Here is a 13,490-nt window from a genome sequence, read left to right as displayed (position 1 = left end):
TTAAACCACTGCACTGGTCAGAGATCGAACCTGTGCCTCAGCCGAGACCTGAGGCATTGCAGAGACAACCTGGGTCCTTAACCAGCTGCACCATAGCAGAAACTCCATCATTAATGTTTTTTTAAGGCCAGGAAAATACCTGGCAGGTCTCCGTTATTCACTAGGTTCTAGAATTGGTGAGGTGTTGCTTTTTCCTTCCTTACGTTTCTCCAGGCAGTCTACATTTTTGCCATTGGAGACTGTTATTTTTAAGAAAAAAAATGAAAAAATACACAGGGGGAGTTCCCGTCGTGGCGCAGTGGTTAACGAATCCGACTAGGAACCATGAGGTTGCGGGTTCGGTCCCTGCCCTTGCTCAGTGGGTTAACGATCCGGCGTTGCCGTGAGCTGTGGTGTAGGTTGCAGACGCGGCTCGGATCCCGTGTTGCTGTGGCTCTGGCGTAGGCCGGTGGCTACAGCTCCGATTCGACCCCTAGCCTGGGAACCTCCATATGCCGCGGGAGCGGCCCAAGAAATAGCAACAACAACAAAGATAAAAAGACAAAAAGACAAAAAAAAAAAAGACAAAAAAAAAAAAAAAAGAAATAAAAAAATAATGTTAAAAAAAAAAAAAATACACAGGGGAGGAGGAAGACCTTTGTACAGAAGCGCCAAGAGGAGGTCCTTCCTGAATAGTCTCCCTGGGTGACTGGACTGGATTTGTCCTGCTTTCAGTGGGACTGGACTTCCAGGAGGCTCACACTCCACACACAGCAGGGTCCCCTCACTGTCCTCACCCGTTGCCCCAGGTGAGCCTCCTACAGCTCCTCCTCACCTGTCCACAGGTGAGCAGCTTCCCAGAGACAGACCCTCCATCCTCTGGTGATGTTTCAGCTATTCCCAGGGAGGCGAGCTCCTTCCTCCCACTTGGGCGCACGTGCCCCTGTGGACCCCTGGGCACTTATGCGCTGTCTTGTGGGTAAACAGAGCGTTTCTGTCCCCACCCCCATCACGCACACTCCTCAGTCCCTCTTCCAGATAGAGAGAGAGATCCCCAGAGGTTACGCTCACAGGGTGGGTACCAACTGCCTCGCTAGCTCAGTCAGGAAACAAGGAGTCTGAATTATCCGCTGCCCAGCCTTAGAGACTCACACCTCATTTCTGCATTTGACCCTCACACATGCTCTGGACAGCAAGGGCTTCCTTGGCATCCCACCTTATAAACCAAGAACCCCGGGATCTGGGCACTGGAGGGGGCTCTGAATCCCCTGCAGAGGGAAGCAAATGCCAGCCTGGACTTAAGGCCTGAACAGACCCTAGGGGGCAGGAGCCGAGCAGATGTTTCAAGGAGGAGAAGGGTCACGGTCCTTGGCTGAAGTCTGAGCAGTGGGGAAAGTGGGCCAGAGGCAGCCTCCTCCAACGGCTGCATGAACCCATAGTCAGCCGACCTGGGTCTGGCCCCAATCCACCTGCCCCCCAAGACCTGGGCACCTGAGGCCTCCCTTCCTCTTCTGTAAAAGTGGTAACAGTAACACCACCCCCGGCCTCAGCAGGTTGTCCTGGGGAATCACTGAGCAGGAGCCCTGAGCACCAGGCGCGGGCCTGGCTGTGGGCTGCCCTGATCACCTTCCACTGGCTTTCCTCCCAGAAGAGCGAGGGATGCAAGAAGGAAGCCGCATCCTACAGCCACACACAATCCCCTGCTCTGGAGCCCACCCCCAAGCAGCTCTCACTCCCACCCAAACCACCAAAACACCCCCACCCCGCCTCTGCCCGGTGGCTCGCACAGGATAAGGACCTGCGCATGCGCACACGGAGAGCAGATCACGCCTTCGGGCAGAGAGACCCCCGGGCAACAAGCGAGAGCCCCTAGAGCACTCACCCTGCACCAGCCAGGCCCAGAGCTGCTTCTGACCAGGGAGACCGTCGGCTGCTCACTGGCCCAGGACACAAAGTTCTCTGGCCCCCAGACTGCTGGAGGCCGGGGTCCAGGGAGACCGTCGGCTGCTCACTGGCCCAGGACACAAAGTTCTCTGGCCCCAGACTGCTGGAGGCCGGGGTGGCTGCCAAGGCTGAAACCGGGGGAAGGGGCACCCGGGAGCGGGCCCAGAGGCCTGGGAGAGCAGGGGAGGCAGGGAGGTTGGGTCACACAGGCAGCAGGAGGTTCACAGCCCAAAGTCTACTCCCTGATCCCCAAGGACCGGAAGGATGGTGCAGGAGATGTTCTGAGGCAGGACGCCAGACTAACTGCTGCCACTAGAGGTGAAAGGCAGGGAGATGTCAGCCAGCAGGCAGAATGGGGTCTCAGGGATGACACAGCACAGGTCACACCGCCCCTCAGAGCCTAGACACCGCTGCAGCTCAGTTCCTGGCTTAGTCACATGGCCCCACCCCCACCCGACCCCCCAATGCCAGGCTTGAGACTCGCAGACACAAAGGCAAATAAAAATACTGCCTCCTTCCCCCGCCCCCGGCACACATCTCTATCCTACTCAGAACTTGGTTAGGCCAACACCCAGCCTTCCCCTTGGCAAACTGCACTCCCCTCCCGGACCCGAAACCCAGGGGTTCGGCTGCCTGGTGCTGCCCAAGGCCTTTCTGGAATCAACTTCGGCTGGGAGAAAACCTGCAGGGCGACGTGGGCCTCCTCATAGCAGCCTCGATTCCAGGAAGCAGGACCTTTGAGGGTCGTGTGTGTGTGTGTGTGTGTGTGTGTGTGTGTGTGTGTGTGTGCGTGCGCGCGCGCGATGCACCACTCTGGGTGTGTGGAGTTTGAGGGGTCTGGGGTGGCTCAAAGTGGGGAGCTGAGTGGGGAGATTCCCGCCTGTGGTGGCAGCGGCAGGAAGCTGCACGGCTGGAGGCACCCAAGGAGCCCGCTTGCAGAAGCCAAGTGCCTGAGGCATGCACAGCGGGGAAGGCCTTTCCTGCCACCCTCTGAGAGGGGCACATGGCCCTGCAATCAAGCTCTGGCATCTGGGAGTGACCTGGGGGCCAGCCTCTCTCCTCACAGGGCCACCTGCCTAGAGCACTGGCCTGCCCTGGAGCACCCGCATCTTTGTCACACTCCTGGGCAGGGCACAGGCCATGGCACCGGTCACAGGAAAGCAGAGGCCAGGCACCCGCCATGGGGCACACTGCACCCTGCTTTTAGGTTTGGGGTCCGTGGATGGTAACCCAGAAGTCCTCAAGGTCATTGACAGTTTGCCTGGCAACATTCCTTAAAAACTCCAAGCCCCTGGTTAACTAAACCTGGAGTCTTGGGAAGCCCTGGTGTTCTCCCCAGGGCGGAACAAGGCTTCGGCGAGGGCGGCTGCTCTGCGGACGGGGCACCCTCACCAGCAGAGTCTCCATGGAGGAGAAGCTCCTCAGAGGCAGCCGGGGCGCAGCTGGCCTCCGGTCACCTGCCTCAGGGACACCACATGGCCTCACTCGGTGCCGGTGATACACGTGAGCAAAAATCTCCTTTTCTGACCTCAGAGATGAGAGAATGATGAGCAAGAGAAAAGCATCTGCCATCCTGGAAGATCCCTCACTGGTTTCCTCCCCGGAGAGCTGATGGGCAGAGAGACCCGTCTGCTATTTTTGCAAATGCCAGCTGACAGATCCCTTCCCTTGGCCTCGGGTTGTGCGTTAGAGACAGGGAGTAAGACGGCTTTGACTCTCACTTGGGACGTGTAAACAACGGTTGGCAGCAAGAACGAGGCACAGTGAGGCGGGGGGTGTCAGGAACACCTGTTTCTCCCCCACTGCCTCTCAGCGTGACTCCTACTTCTCTTCCAGCTTCGAGTCCCCCACACTGGATCCATTCTCCTTCCAGAAGGTGACGGTGGAGGCAGGAGAGGGGCCAATGATGACCTGGGGCATGGGGCAGGGAGGTCTTGACATCATCTGCCCATCCCTGTGACCTGTGCCACCCCGGGGGCTTCTACAACATCAAGCTGCTTCTTACCAAGCTCCACTCTGTGCCAGGCTGATGCCAGCAGGCGAGGACACAGCAGGGACCAGCATACCCAGCATAGTCCCTACTACTCTTTCCCTGGCACTGGGCTCCACAGGTACTACCTCAGGTAACCCCCACAACTACTCTCTCCCTATAACAGAAGGAACCAGGTATCGTGGGATCAGGTCACACTCAAGATGACCCAGCAGGACCAGTGTGGATGCCTCCCTTAGGGCAGGAGCTCTGACCCACTAGGCCAGGGGGTGTCACCTCCTAACTAAAGGAGCAGTTGTGTCTTCCATCAGAAGCACAGCACTGACAGGCACCTAGGAACCAAAAGAGACGATCCCCAAACCCCACCCCTGATAAGCACTGCATCACTGCCTGAACTCTAGCAGGGCCACCAGTGGTGCTTGGCACTTCCCACCGGAGAGCAGGCTAATGGTGGTGGCAGTCATGGGTCCCTGATGCCCTGGGGCAGCTTTAACTTGTCCAATAAATCATGAAATATCATTAGAAGTCCCACTACTTTAGACCTAAACTACATCTTTCAGGCTGCCTCCTGCAACCAGGAACAGCACAAAACTCTGCCGTCAAGCCATCACCGTCCACATTTTGGTCCAGACAGAATGGCCACTGGGCTCAGGGTAGATGTGCGCTCAGCCAGAGCAGTCGGCTGGGATCAGCGTGGGGGCGGCCACCTGAATGGCTGCTGCAGCCAAGCATCAGGCTCTGGAATGTTCCTTTGAGGACTTGCATGGCTTCCACCCTAAGTATCCCTGTTCTTCAAACAGCATCTCCTGCAGACTCGGAGGGCAACCATGGGCAGGAGCCACAGAGGAAAGGGAAGCCATGGTCCTGCGTCAGGGGTGGTCGGCTGATGTGTCAGTTTAGGAAGCCCAGGCACTGAACTGCCCACCCCCCGTCCCCAAGTCCCTCAGCACATCCATCTCACATGCGTGCTGGGGAGGAGCCAGAGGAGGCGAGAGAGGAGAGGGGACTTGGAAACAGGCCCCCGGAGCTCCAGGTTAACCAACGAGGCTCCTATGCATCTGCTTCCTGCTGGCAGCCCAACACTAGCACCCAGCAGGCTCAACCCGCTGCCCCCAGCCGGCCTGGGCAGCCGCCAGCAAAAGCAGGTCAGAACTGGAGAGAAAGAATTCTTGGTGGAGGACTCCACGCTGCGGCGGAAGGGAGCCCCTGATGGAGGGGGCCGATCTCCGGCAGCCTTCCTTCCAGGCAACTCTGCGCTGCGCGGTCCTACACGTGTCCCATGGGAGCCCCAGGGCTGGTGGCCAAGGGGGAGAGAAGAAAGAGACCCCACCTGACTTCAGGGCTGTAACGGCTGCTATCAAAGCGCCCGAGAGAACAGACGGAGGCTGAGATTTCTGAGTAGGGGGAGCCGAAGGGAGAAACGAGAAACAGTGAAGAAGAAAGGAGGGCGAGAATACCGAAGGCAGGGCAGAAGCAGCGCGACGCTCCCACCCAGAGCGGCGTCGTGGCTCCGCATCGCCCCTGGCAACCCTCGGTTTAAGGCGGCAGGCGGCGGGGAGGGGGTGGGACAGCGGCAAGCGGGACAACTGGCGCTGCGTGGGCTGAGGGGACGTGTGGATTGGGACGCGGAGGAGGCTCAGAGAAAGACGCTGGAGGGCTGATCGGGGTCTGCAGGGGGAGAGGCAGGACGGGGTGGCCCGGGGTGAGTGGTCAGCAGCCCCGCAGCGGCTGCCGGGTCCCAGCCGGCTGAGGGCAGGGAGACTTGCAGGGCAAACACTGCCCCCTGGTGCAAAAGGAGCGCTACTGCTGGTCTGCCCAGGGCCGCCAGGTACTGGGGAACAGTCACTGTGGGAAGGCCGCTGGCCCTCCTTCCTCGGCCTCCTGCAGAACTCGCTCAAGAAGGCTTGCCTGGACACCCCCACCTCCCCGGTCAGCTCGGATACCCTCCCTCAGGCAGCCGTTTATCTTTAGCACAGCTCTGCTCCGAGCCCTTATCCTTGCCACATGCCAAGGGGGTTCTCCGTGAGGTCGTGCCTGTGTCCTCCGGAAGGACCACGTAATGCTGCCCTGATTCCTGGACCAGTCTCACCAGACACTGAGGGCCTTGGGGACAGGATTCTCGGTCTCTTTTGTCCCGTCTCCCTTGTACTCTGCACAGTGCCCGGCAGGGAAATTAGATGTCTGGGGAAGGAAAGAAGGAAGGAAGGAATGAATGAGCACGCCAGGCCCCATAAGCTTGCAGAGGAGAGTCCAGAAATACTATGGGCAAATAGGCACGGCTCCGCCTAGAAGCAGCACACACAAGCTAGTGGGACATAGAAATGTCCCTTACACAGAGGTTAGAGCCCAAGGTGTTGCCAAGGAAGGTCAAAGGGCAAAGTCAGCAAAAAATACCTCCTAGACTGAGGGTGGGAACCAGGACAGCATTTCAGGGCTAAGAGGGGTGAAGGCACTAAAGCCTCAATTCTAACCATGGCTGGATGACGCTTTGCAGGGGGGCAGACGCCAAAACATGGCAGGCATGCAGGTGGTCCAGAAAGTTCCCTGACACCTTCGTGGCACACCCACTCCAGCTGGAGGGTCATGGAGGACCTCACCCCAACGTGTTCAAGCAAGTCACCCTAGTTCCAGGTGGTAGGAAAGCGGACTCTAGCATATGGACTGAATTTTGTTCCCCCAAAGCTATGTAGGGGTCCCAACCCCCAGGAGCTCAGAGTGTGACTTGAGTTGGAAATAAGGTCTTTACCGAAGTGATTGGTGAAATACAGCCACTCGTCCAATATGCTTGGTGTCTTATAAAAAGGGGAGATTAGAACGGAGATAGACACGTACAGAGGGGAGACGACGTGGAGACACACAGGGAGAAGACACATGGACGATTCAAGACACGCCAGGACTGTTGGAGATGCCAGACGCTGGAGAGGTAAGGAAGGCCCCTCCCCTGTCAGAGGGAGTGGGCTCTGCTAACAGTGTGAGCCTGGACTTCTGGTCTGCAGGCTGTTGGTGTTATAAGCCACCCGGTTCTGACACTAGATGAGGCAGCCCTAGGAAACTAGATCCTCCTTCTCCACAAATGACCAGAGCCTGCAGAGACCCTAAAACCAGGGGCTGGGAGCACAGGGTGTCAAAAACAATACCTTCTCTCACCTGCTCAGCCTGAAGCAGGCCCTGGCGCCAGGGCCTTCAGAGCACGGAGCTGTTTACAACTGCGATCAGCACCCCCTCTGGGGCAGGCTGAGTGGGTGGCAGCAAAAAAGAAGCCAAGCATGTGAACAGGGCCAATGCCAGCACGTGGCTGGGTGGAGCGCAGGCAGAGTCAGCAGGAAGACCTCCTAAAGAGGGCCACCAGGGACGAATCAAAGGACAGCGAGAAAGCAGGGAGGCGGCTCGGGCATGGAGGCAGCTGGAGCAAAGGCAAAGGAACAGAGAGCCTGGCAAATGTCCACTGAGGCCAGAGGCAGTGAGTGAAGTTGCTCAGGAGGCGGCCGAGGCTGGACATCATGACTGGGCCACGAGCCTGCATGCAGAGACCCGAGAAACCAGGCGGGGGAGGAGGGCCTGCCATTTGCAGGGACCTCTCTGGCTGTTCTGAGGAAGCTGAATTTGAGGAGGAAAGGCTAGAGGTGGAAGAAAAGCAAGGAAGATGCTCTGATGCAGGACGAGCCACACCCCAGAGGCATCACCTCCAGCCCCCGTCAGATGAGGGGTAAAGAGGCCGCAGGTTAAGGGTGACGCTTGGCTCCTGTTTTTTGTTGTTGTTGCTGTTTTGTTCATTTGCTTGCTTTTTAGGGCCACACCCACACCCATATTGAAGTTCCCAGGCTAGAGGCCGAATTGGAGCTGCAGCTGCCAGCCTACACCACAGCCACAGCCCCAGCAATGTGGGATGGGATCCCGGCCACATCTGCGAACTACAGCACAGCTCAGGGCAATGCTGGATCCCTGACCCACTGAGCGAGGCTGGGGATTGAACCCGCATCCTCATGGATGCTAGTCAGATTCATTTCCGCTGCACCACAATGGGACCTTTATTTATTTATTTACTTACTTACTTTTATCTTTTTAGAGCTGCACCTGAGGCATATGGAGGTTCACAGGCTAGGTGTCCAATCAGAGCTGCAGCTGCCAGCCTACACCACAGCCACAGCAACGTGGGATCCAAGCCACATCTTCGACCTACACCACAGCTCACGGCAATGCTGGATCCTTAACCCACTGAGCAAGGCCAAGGATCAAACCCGCATCCTCATGGATATTAGGCGGATTCGTTTCTACTGCACCACTTAGGGTAACTCCCTCAACGGAAACTTCCTAGCTCCTGTTTCAAGGGACAGGGTGAGCACCGGTGACCCCAACACAGAAGCCAGTGTAGGTAGTGGTGACCCTGATGAGCCTGAAGTAACTGCAAACTATCAGGCTGGGGAGGCCAAACAGGCTGCTGGACGTGAGTCTGAGGTCGAGGGAGCCCTCTCAGCGGGAGAGGGAGGTCTGGGGAGATGAGAGCAGGAGGGGCAGATGTGACAGCCAGAAACGCCACCCCCACCCGGATGAGCAGAGGGGCACATGCGGGGCCCAGCCAAGTGGTGGGCATGTGGGGAGAGCGAGGGTTCCCAGGGGTGTTCAGTGTCTAAGGCACCAGAATTAAAAAAAAAAAAAAGATGTGGGATTTGGCAGCAGAGGGCTCACTGGTGGTGGCCTCAGCAGTGGCTCAGAATGGGCGGATGTAAAAGTGAGTTACTGAGAGGCAAGGTCTCTACTGCAGACTCCCCAGTGTCTGGACAAAGACGTTATGTTGTTTATGTTTTTTCTTTTATGGCTGCACCTGCAGCGTATGGAAATTTCCAGGTCAGGGATCGAATCCAAGCCAGAGCTGTGACCTACGCCACAGCAGCAGCAGTGTTGGATCCCTTAACCCACTGGGCCAAGGATCAAACCCGTATCTCCACAAAGACAAGCTGGACTCTTAACCCACTGTGCCACAGCAGAAACTCCAAGAATGTTTAAGAGGAAAAATGCAGGATGGGTTAGAGGGGACTAGGAGCAAGGGACTCTCTTTCCCCTTTTCTTTCTCTCTCTCTCTCTCTCTCTCTCCTTCCTTTATGAAACATTTGAAAAATACAGACAGTACAGCTAGCAATGTAAGACCCATAAAGCCGGTGTCACGGCACTGATGTATCTGCCTCACATGCGATGGTGAGAACTAGGTCGGGAAATGTATGGACCGAACACAGAGGTTCATTTCTGCCCTTCTGAAATCCCACTGAGACATCGTAAAAGGTTCTTTTTTTAAAAAAGCACAAACCCTCAAGGACAAAGAATGGGAAAGTCACCAGTAGCAGCTGCAAGGCCCACAAACTGGCCAACGCACAGCCTGTGGGCAAGTAGCAAGGTCAAGGGTGGAGAGCAGCATGCAAGGGCCATGGAGCAAGCGAATTCGAGCTGAAGGCTCTGAGAGGTTCGGCACTTGGTGGGCCGGGTGTCTACACGGCAGGGCTGCAAACAGAAGTCTGGTTACAGTCTAAAGGCAGGAGAGCCCCAGACCTGTCTCCCTGTCACATCCCAGAACAAGAGGAACAGGGAACAGCCTCAGTCTCGCAAAGGCCAGTGGATTCACTTGCTGAATTCCTGCAGCAACCCCTGTGACAATTCACTTGCCTCCCAGGTCTCAGTTCCCAGCCGTGGAAACGGAGACTCAGGCAGGACAGATGGAGTCACGTGTCCACAAGGGTGCACTGCCAGGGAGCATCAGAGCCGATGGAAGGGTCATGGGCATCCAGGGCCCTGCTCTTGACCGCCAGGCACTGGCACCTTTCAGGTGATGAGAGGCTGGGTGCCCGGAAAGGCTCCAGTACGGCCTTGAGGCCCAGCCCGGGGAGAGGCCACAGCCAGAACCCCGGACAGCGGCAGCGAGGCCCTCGGCTTTCACGAACTGGTTCCCAGACTGATCACCAGGGAGCACCCTGAAGACTGCTCTCTAGGAAACCACGCGCCCAGGACGATGTCCTGCGGCCACTGACACATAGTGGGTGCCTGAAGAAAGAGGTGGCCTGCAGCCCCCTTTCAGAGGGGGAGGACAACTGGTCCACAAGCCCCGTGGTGCCCAGTCGGGCCTTGGTGCCAGCCCTCTGTACAAAGGGATGGCCAAAGTCACCAGATGTTTGAGGAAAGAGCCAAAAAATTCACCAAAACAAACCGGGAATAAAAACACGGACCTCTGAGGAGAGAGTAATGTAGAGAGCAGATACTTAGGGGGAAAAGCTATAATTAATCTCTGAGAAGAGAAGCTATTGCATGGAGAGGCGGCAGCTATTTTAAAAAGGCAACGAGAAAGAGCTCTAGGGAATTAAAAATAGCATCGCAGACATTTTAAAACATAATAAATAGAAGAATTAGAAGACAGTCGAGGACATCACCCAGAGAGCATAACAAAAAAACTGACATACAGTAGATAGGAGAAAATGTAACGAAATCAGAGATGAATCCAGGGAGCCCAGCCCCCTCCCCCCGCCCCCCCCGGGGGGGGGGGTTGGAGAGCAGGGCAGCATCATCCAACAGCACCCCCTGGAGCTGGGGACATGCCCTGGTGCTTGTGAGGAGCCTGAGACCCCAGCATGAGCCCAAAATTACCACGCACAAGCCCTAAGTCCCTCCCCCAAATGAGATCGGGGGATCCCTTTAGCTTCCTGTATTTGCTCCGTTCCAGAGCTACTGTGTCAAATTCCTACAGAGTTGGTGGCGTAAAACTACTGTGTTCTCTCTTCGTTCTGGAGGCCAGAAGTTCAGCGTCAGTTTCCCCGGGCCTCCTGGAAGCTGCAGGGGAGCAAGAGTCTTTCCTTGCTTCCTCCAGCCTCCAGTGCCGCCTCTGCTTGTGGCCCCTAGTCTCCGCCTCTGAACCGCAGGGTGTGTCTCACTGCCTGCCTCTCTCTTCTGGGGACGCCTGTGACGGCATTTAGGGCCCCAGATCATCCACATCATCTCCCTGCACCAAGATCCTTAACTCCGTCACACCTGCAAAGCCCTTTTCCCTGATAAGGTGACACTCACAGGTGCCAGGGTGAGGACCTGGATATCTGTGGGGGCCAGCACTCAGCCCACTGCCCTCCCGAGGAGAAGGCAGGGGTCACAGCGACACGGAGCCTCCTTTGAGGGAAATGCTTGCCAATCTAGAATTCTCTACCCAGTTACACTAGCAGTCAAATTTGGGCAAAATAAAGGTATTTTCAGACATGGTTGGCCTTAAAGTTTACAATCCAAGTGTGTGTTTGCCCTGGAAGCTGGGGGAGGAGCACTGACAAACAGGGAAGTAAATAAACCAAGACTGAGGCGCCCGGGGGACCAGCACGGAGGGAATGTGGGGAATCCTCAGGGGAGGAGAAAGGCCGTGAGAACCAGAACCACTGCTCCAGACAACAGCACAGGCCAGGAAGGTCCCGGGGGGTCGGGCCCCAGGGGGCAGGGGCTGGGGGGTCCAAACAAAAACCCCAAAAGGCTGGACTGCCTGATGTCTCTGAAAGAACAGGGAGGAGATGGGAGTTTATAGTTCATCTGGGGATGAAGGAATGGGATGAACAGTAATTCCGGGAAACGGAGAGATTCCACAGGAAAATGTTATCATGTAGACACTGGGTGTTCTCAGCTGTGAGTATTCACCTGATTTTCATAATGTAAAAACTGAAAATGTACTTTTAAAAGGTTACATAACCACACGAGAAGGAGGGATGCAGGGAAGGCAGGTACACATCTGGCTGGGGGTACAAGCGAGCTAAAGCTTCTGCAGGAGGAGGAAGGCTGCTGGGAGTTAAAGAGATGGAGTGACCCTGGGAAGGAGGCTCCAAGGCTCAGGTGAACGACGGGCCTTGAACTGGACCAAGAGCACCTCCCTCCTCTGAGATCAAGGTGCCAGCACCGGGCCCCAGGCAGCTGCGAGGATGGAGCTGGTTGGGACCCAGGTGTCACTGGAGGCCCTGACCCAGCCAAGGGTGGAAATGACCAGTAGCTTTTGTGCTCCAGTGAAAAGCACAGGGGAGAAGCAGCAGCCCAGGGAAGACAGATCCCCAGACACAGCTTCCTGTTCACACCCAAAGTCCTTGTTAGCCAGGCCGCTATGAGAAGCAGGATGAGACTAAGCTTTAAGAGAAATATCTGGCCAGATCAGCAAAAGATACAGATTAGACAAAGCAATGGCATGTCCCTCTGAGGAGTTAAAGAATCTAGACAGCTTTCTGAATGACTTGGTTTATGTCAAGTGAGTCTTCTGAAATAGCAAAATAGTAGACTGATTGCAGGAGATTTCTTAAATTTCTGTTGTGCTCTACCTATATCTTGGCACATTCCTGTGAAGTTTTAACATTCTTTCTTTAGAGGAGAAAAGCAAAAGTTAGAAATGTTTGGAATTTAGATATTAAGTATATTTCACTTTAAAATGCACCATGAATCATAGCAGCACTATTCACAATAGCCAAGACATGGAAACAACCTAAATGTCCATCGATGGACTGGATTAATTAGACGTGGTACATATACACGATGGAATATTACACAGCCATGAAAAAGAATGACGTGATGACATTTGAAGCAACATGGACGGACCTAGAGATTATCCCACTAAGTGATCTAAGTCAGAAAGAGAAAGACAAATACCATATGATATCACTTATATGTGCAATCTAAAACATGGCACAAATGAACCTATGTACAAAACAGAAACAGACTCACAGACAAAGAGAACAGACTTGTGGTTGTGGAGGGGTGTATGGGACAGGTAGAGAGGGACTGAGAGTTTCGGATTAGCAGATACAAACTATTATATATAGAATGGATAAATACTAAGGTCCTACTGTATAGCACAGGAACCATATTCAATATCCTGTGATACACCATAGTGGAAAAGAATATTATTTGTGTGTATATATATATATATATATATAAAACTGAGTCACTTTCCGGTATAGCAGAAATTAACACAACGTTGTAAATCAACTATACTTTAACAACAGAAAAATTTTAAATGTACCATGAATCAGAGATTTGTAACTCTCAGCACCACCTGGCCAGAGAAATGAGAGCAGCAAGACCAATAACTTATCTCCTCCTGGCACCCAACTTTCTTCTCAACCAAGATAAAGCTGCTGAGCCAGGACCACCAGATTCGGCCAGTTAAAATGCCAACTGTTCAGCCAGGATCTGAATTTCAGATAAACCGCATTTTAAAAAAAGTATAAGTATCTCCCGTGCAATATTTGGAGCATACTTATATGACTAAATTATTGGTTTATCTGAAATTTACATTTAACTAGCCATCCTATATTTTATGTGGCAGCCCCAATGCACCAGCAGTGCTGAGGCCCTGACCAGCTCTTAGGAGAAAAAAATACATGAAGAGAATTCCTGGAGTTCCCTTGTGGCGCAGAGGGTTAAGTAAGGATGCAGTGCTGCGGCTTGATCCCTGTGGGTTCGATCCCTGGCCTGGGAACTTTCACATGACACAGGTGCAGTGAAAAACAACCCCCGCCCCCCCCCAAAAAAACCCCACAAAATTCTAAAGAGAAAGAGGCAGCGAGGGAGAGAGAATTCCTAG

General features: G+C 54.7%; 1 protein-coding gene across 4 annotated transcripts in view; it reads right to left on the bottom strand.

Annotated features, from left to right (window-relative positions):
* PC (pyruvate carboxylase) overlaps positions 1-13,490 on the bottom strand; it is a 107,323-nt gene that overhangs the window by 26,491 nt on the left and 67,342 nt on the right. The window contains 1 exon segment of one of the 4 annotated variants that reach the window (NM_214349.2): positions 1,862-1,988. The gene's annotated coding sequence lies outside the window, so the exon portion shown is untranslated. 4 annotated transcript variants of the gene reach the window in all.

The sequence above is a fragment of the Sus scrofa genome, chromosome 2 (assembly GCF_054392235.1).
Source record: "Sus scrofa isolate SSC_HxYL_T2T_F1_AM1 chromosome 2, Sscrofa_HxYL_maternal_Yorkshire_Landrace_v2.0, whole genome shotgun sequence".
NCBI lineage: Eukaryota > Metazoa > Chordata > Mammalia > Artiodactyla > Suidae > Sus > Sus scrofa.
Note: the sequence above shows the minus strand (reverse complement) of the source record. Positions and strands in the feature narration are given on the sequence as shown.